The sequence below is a fragment of the Anastrepha ludens genome, chromosome 5, assembly GCF_028408465.1.
Source record: "Anastrepha ludens isolate Willacy chromosome 5, idAnaLude1.1, whole genome shotgun sequence".
Taxonomy (NCBI): Eukaryota; Metazoa; Arthropoda; class Insecta; order Diptera; family Tephritidae; genus Anastrepha; species Anastrepha ludens.
In genome coordinates, this window is record NC_071501.1 from 24,806,439 (window position 1) to 24,813,416 (window position 6,978).

A 6,978-nucleotide genomic window follows, 5' to 3' on the forward strand; every position below is an offset into this window, starting at 1 on the left:
TTGCTGGCAGCGAGGCATGCAGCAGCAAAACGTGCGTCTTTAGGTCTTTGTTGTCGTTGCGCGTTTGTCAGATACACATCAGAAATGACAACACGAAGCCCCTCAGTGCGCAAGCGTGCAGCAGCACTGGCCAGTGGAGGGGCTAAGGACCAGCGTAGAGGGCGAAGTATTTGTGCGGGTGAGTGTGCGAGGGCGTGCCTCTTTGAAGTTGAGCTTAGTTTTGTAAGAGTGACTACGTATTGGCAATACTTTGCCTTACAAGCGGATGAGTACGAGCCTGCAATTTAACATCTTTTGCCTAAGGATGTTCAAAATCAATGGATAATCATGTAATTTCTATAATGTTACTAAACAACAACGACAACAACAGAGGCTGAAATAAATGAGCCGAGTGGAACAACAACGACCACATTGTAGCAAACACACGAAGCAACATCAGCGTTCGAGAAACACATATCGATCATAGTGGAGCGGTAGAAGTGCCCAGTCGAGAATACAGTGAGACGAGGAGGCAAATATTGTGAGGAATTATATTTTTCTGAGTCACTAAATCGCTGAAAATTTAATACTTTCTTCGGCAAAAAAAAAAAACGTTGTATTCTTCCTAGAGTTCCAGTGTGGAGCATAGGGTCACAACGAATTTCTTCCATTCGGGTCTGTTTTGTGCCAATCTCTTAACTTCATTCCAGCTAAGCTGCATGGCGAGGGTTTCTGACTCCAGCTGTCGTCTCCAGGTATTCGCTGTTCTTCCACGTGATAGGCTGCTTTTATAGTTTTTTATGTTTTCCCAATACGACGATTTCTCGAATACCTCTTATGTTTCACCGATAAGCGATTTAAGTTGCGTAAATTTCTAATCGTTGAGACATTTCCTCTCAACACATGGGCTGAAAAATTCCGGTCCTAACACACAAATGGCACTAGTTTTATTGCATTCACTTATTTTTCAATTACTACTAACCTTAAAAAGACAGCTGTTAAAACCGCATGATATTCTATTCATTAGTTCGTGATTTAGTGTGTTAAGAGTGGCGCTACTTTTGTTATTTTTAAATCAACGGATCAAAATCAATTTCGTGTTTTAATTTTACACCGCTTCTTGATGGGGCGCAAGCGAAGCAATGGCTTGAAAAGTGTTATGGAACTCCTTTTCATCAGAAAAAACAATAAAATGAAGATTTGCTGACTTCAAACGTGGTTGTAGAGACATTGATGAGTCACACCGCAGTGGACGTCCAAATGTGGCGGAAACACCAGAAAAAATAAAAAAATCCATAGAATCGTTTTGGATGATTGAAAAGTGAAGTTGCGTGAGTTAGCTGACATCATAAAGATATCAGAAGAACACCTTAGCTCTATATTGCATTAGCATTTGGCTATGAGAAAGCTCTGTTCAATGGTGCCGCGCTTGCTCAGTGTTGACCAAAACCACGACGAAGTCCTGTGGCATAAGTCAATCAAGCCAATGGCAAAACTCATCAGATTTGGCTACCAGCGACTACTGGCTGCTTGCAGACCTAAACAAAATTCTCGCTGGTAAGAAATTTCGTTCGAATGAAGAGGTTATCGCTGAAAATGAGGCATATTTTGAGGCAAAAATTAAATCATTAAAAAAAAAATTGGTATTGAAATGTTAGAGCGGCGCTGAAATGATTGCGTTGTTCTTGATGGAAATTTCGTTGAAGAATAAAGCTAATTTTGAACAAACAATCACGTGTTTTCTTTGTTAGGCCCGGGACTTTTCAGCCCATGTGTTATGTGAGAAGAGGAAATAGTCGCAGCGGGTTAAATCTTAAGAGGCTACAAACTTCTCAGCTATCACAAATGAGATCTCGGTCAGAACTGAGTTGTGCCAGTAAAATTACAGTAGTTCGAACTCTCAGGAGCGTTTGAATCCTTTCGGGCGACATGACCAAGCCAACAAGCCGCTGGATCTTTATACGCTGCGCTCTGTCTATGTTGTCGTAAAGCTCATACAACTCATTGTTGCATCGCCTGCGATGTTCGCCGTCGGTCACGTGCAAAGGTCCAAAAATCTTCCGCAAAATCTTTCTCTCAAACACTCCAAGGGACGCCTCACACTTCTGCATTCGATTTAAGGGATTCTCAAAGCATATGTGTCACTCAGAAGTGGATGCCTCAGGCTGCAACAGCTGCTTCGGGTGCTGAAAAACATTGACCTCGTATGTTATTTTTGATATTGGGGTGGGATCATTAAATGCCATATCAGGACTGTAAGGCAGATGACCTATTAATCCGATCTTTTGAGTGTTCAAAAACTCGTGAGCCGATACGTGAGAGCTCGTATTATCTTGAATTATTCAATGTCATTGAAAGATGACTCGTAGGTGGAGCTATATTAGTTTTCCTTAATTCTCTGAAAACTTCTTCAAACTCGAAATACTTAAAATTGGCGCCGAATCGATCCAACAGAAAAAAAATTTTGGTTGTAGGGGCTTTGCGTGTTTTAGAATGACACCAAAAGGTTCGATGTGCATTTGGAAAACTCGCAAGCTAATAAAGTCAAAAGAGAAGCTCTGAATCTATTCAAGCTAAGCCATTCCTTTTTACATTTTGCATAAAATATCACACATTTCAATCGAACACGCAACACTTAAGGTAACAAACTGGATAAATAGCGAAAGATATCGTGGACTGAAAGATATCAGGGTCTGCATTGACAGCCAAGCTACTCTAAAGGCCTAAGAACTCACTCACACCTCTTCAAAAATAGTTCAGATATGTAAGTTAAGGCTGCAGCCGCCGTAGCCGAATGGGTTGGTGCGAGACTAGCATTTGAAACTCACCGAGAGATCGTAGGTTCGGTAAAACACCAAAATTAAGAAAAACATTTTTCTAATAGCGGTCGCCCCTCGGCAGGCAATGACAAACCTCCGATTGTATTTCTGCGATTAAAAAGCTCCTCATAAAAAATATCTGCCGTTCGGAGTCGACTTGACAACATCAAGACGCACACCACAAATAGGAGGAGGAGCTCGGCCAAACACCCAAAAAGGGTGTACGCGCCAATTATATATGTATATATATATAAGTTAAGGTTTAAGTGGGAATAAGCTTGAGCTTATTTAAGTGCTTGATGAATTTGTGAATGGAGGCAATTTTAGGTTCAATCTTAGCGAGAACAGTAGAGTAATCAGGGTTTTCGGTAATAAAGCCCCTGGTTGCCTTTGATGCCGTACTGACATCTGCACAGCAACCAAGTGTTTCTTGAAATGGTCTGACCGGCCTTCAGACAGAGGAGTGAACCAATAGCTCTGACAAGACTGAGTATGGGCCATAATCGATAGGCACGACATGAGGTCTACTGTTCACATCTTGTTTGGAGGATGAGATTACTACAGAGTAGTAAGACTTAGGTGGTATATTTTGGGATCGAATGTTCTAAGAATGGACGAGCTACATTCCCTTTCTTCGATTTCGGGTTTCTAATACAGGGTTTGATTGAAAAGTAATGAGCCTTATTTTTTTTAAGCAGTTTTATTAAGCCTTTTGGCTTATACAACTAATATTCTTCAAAATAGGACCCTTGAGCGTCAATACACCGCTGGTAGCGGTCCTTTCACTGCAGGAAACATTTTTTTAAACTCATCCGCCGGAATCGCGTTCAATTCGGCTGCCACAGTTTTTTGGATCGCCTCGATGGAGTCGAAAAGCCTCCCCTTCAGCTTTCTTTTCAGGCACGGGAACAAGAAGAAGTCCGGAGGGGACAGGTCTGGGCTGTAGGGAGGGTGGGGAAGCACCGGAACCCCCGTCTTGGCCAATGCAGAGTTGCAGAGAAAGGCGGTGTGCGCCGGCGCATTTTCGTGATGAAGGGTCTTTGACGTCCTCCCGGCTTTCCTTGAACGACTTGTGCCACCGTTTTACCTGGGCACTGGACAGAGATTGGTCCCCGTAAGCCTCCTTGTGTAGCCCAATGGTTTCGGTACTCGTTTTGTTTAGCTTTACGCAAAATTTGATCGAGTAACGTTGCTCCAACGATCGCTGCATTTTCGCCACTGCAAAATCCGAACACACTTTTAAAACAACTTTCACGCGCGGAGCGATGTTGACTGCACCGCTGTTGCCAGCGCACTGGGACCGATTTCTAGTGGAAGGGGATGGGCCAACGATCATTTTCCTCTACCAGCCGATTCGGTTGATCGCTTGGCAGACGCTCCGCGCGGGAAGGCTCATTACTTTTCAATCAAATTCTGTATTTCTAATAAAGAGTGTCCCAGGTAGTGGTTCATTTTTGATAACTTCTTTGAATTCTTAAAAAAACCACTATACTCGTACGTCATCTTGTACATAGCTTAGATGACCAGTATTGCTTGTCGTTTTACTCCAATTTTGGAAATTTACTTGTAGTTCCCTGCTTAGAGAGATCGAATTCCACCTCTGCGTAGTTGAGACTCTATTTTTCTGTTCGTCGCGAAGCTCCTCCCTCCACTCATTCTTCTCACAAATCATGCGATCCATTCAATTGCAGTCGTTCCACTCAACCTTTTCGGGGTTTTTCGTATTATTTTTGATTCAAACTATGAAATAATTAATAATTAATAATTTTTTTTTTAATTTGTTCATCATCAGTTGTACCTGCCGTTTGCTTTTACTTATTTTTTTTATGATATTTGTCCTTTTCATGACATTTCTGTTTCTCATTAAACAAATTTTGTTTTTAACATTGAAGATATTTCACAGGTTGCATTAAGTATTGTACTATTGCAAGTTATTAATTAAACTCTATTCAGCTCAATCAAGGCCTTAACACATTGAGTGCCTAGTGGATTTAACGAAAATCTTCACCGGATGCCAAACAGGTTTTTCATTAGAAAGTGGAGAGGAAGTAGTTTATAATGATTTCTGAGTGATTTCCGATCAGATCTGATGTTTATTTTGGGTTTTATAACGGTTTATATACTATATGTCGCATGTTTTCCTGTATGATGGAACTGGAATCGTGAAACTCATCATTGGGCTATGAAAATAGGACACAAATTTCTAGGAAAAATTAGTATACTCTAAAAAATTTCATGGAGTGATGTCACTTAATGTGTTAATTGGTTAAATTTCTTAATTTCATGTCTGAACATACTTTATTACACTTTATTTCACTTCTAAATTAATGGACGGCTTCCCTTCGAATACATCTGAGAATGAAGGAATTTCCAGAAGCACATACGATTTGCGTGTGCTGTCCTTTGTATGCTTGGTTGGTTGAAGTGGTGATTCATCCACAATCCAACTAGCGTTTCCGCACCATTTTTTTCCACATCCTCGTTACCAATTTGTTTAACGGTTATTTACAACATGACTGTATCTGCTGATATCTAAGCCAGGCAATTGTCCGATACTGGTTTTCCCAGGATTGACATTCTCCTCTTCCGTGGGGCAGGGCATTCACAGTGGAAATGGAAAATCGGTACTGTATAGTTTTGTATTTTAAAACAATGCTCCCATTCTCAACTTCCAAACCAATGCATTGGAGAACGGCATTGGTTATCAACTTGAGGACTATGCAGAAATTCAAAGCTCGGAAATCCACTTGAATTATAATTTTCTCTATTCTGATTTATAAATTTTTGAAACTTTGGAGATCCACTTGAGATCATATCCCCGTTAAGTATATTTTTTCCTTTGTGATTTATAAAAAAAACATCATCGACAGACCATTTGTAATAATTTTTATGTTTCCGCTGTTCACCTAATGGTCACTGTACACTCTTCTTACCACCAAAGTGACCGCCAAAGGAGGTGAGCGAAGAGTTGAGGCGGAAGATATCCTCATCTCTGTAAATGCGGATTGGCATGAGAACAATTCTCAAAGCATGTTCCTGTAATTTTTGCGCTTGCGATTATACCTATAGGACATACATACATACATACTCGCATACTTGCTGCGTGTTGTTTTCCTTCTCATCTTGTTTTTTTTGTTTTTTTTTTTTATTTTATTTTTTTGTTGATTTAACTTACGCTGCTTTGTGTTAGCTCATTGAGTGGATGAATTGATGTTTTATTCGTGCATAATTCCGGCACATGCACGGCGTCCGTGTGCACATTCAAGCGGGTGGGTTGGACCACACGATGGCCACACTAATCAATTTGATGCCGAGTTGAAAACGTTTTGGTGGTATGCGCGGGAAAAGAAGAAAAATCAAATGAAATGAAAAAAGCAAGAAAGTATTGGCGTATTATCTAGTGTACTTTTGGCATAGAAAAATCACTGGTATGCAAGTGAGTGAGCGAGTGAGTGAGTGGTTGAATGCAATTACAGTTGCTTGCAACCACAAATTAACAGCCATAAGAATTTCGATTTGTCCGCCAGCCATTCTGGGTCGCTTTCAAGTGTCTTCTTAAGCACTGAGCCAACGAAAAATTCGCTTCGATTGAATTCGCATTACAGGCGTGAGTATGCGTATAACCCATGCACACCTACAACTCGCTACAAATGTGGCCCGGGAATGCATGCATGGTTCCGGCGACTGCCGACATGTGGCAAGCCGCATCCAACACATTGAATGATTTATTCGTGTTGTTTGCTTTCGATTTACATTAACTAACTATTAAACGTCTTGTATTTCAACAATTCGAATCTGCACTTAAATGAAATACAAGCAACGAGCGAAGGAGCGCCTGGCGGCGCGCAGGGCGCGGATCATGTCTAATTGCCATGGAGAGTGTGAATTTTGCAAAGTGACTGCTTAAATTTGCAACTTCATCAGTACTTAACACACAATGAGCTTCCGCCACTATGTGCCACTCCACAGTGACTGCTAAAAGTTCTCACACACGCTTGTCAGCAGCAACACGTGTTGCTTGTGCTGCAGAAACAGCTACTCATGTACGTACACATCGTACATATGTATGTACATTTGTGCAGGACAGCAAACCTGCCGCCGTCGGAACACAGCTTATCCAAGTTACCTTTGACTGTGAGGAGTACAGTGGTTGATAATAATATCTGAATCGAAGTGAAAA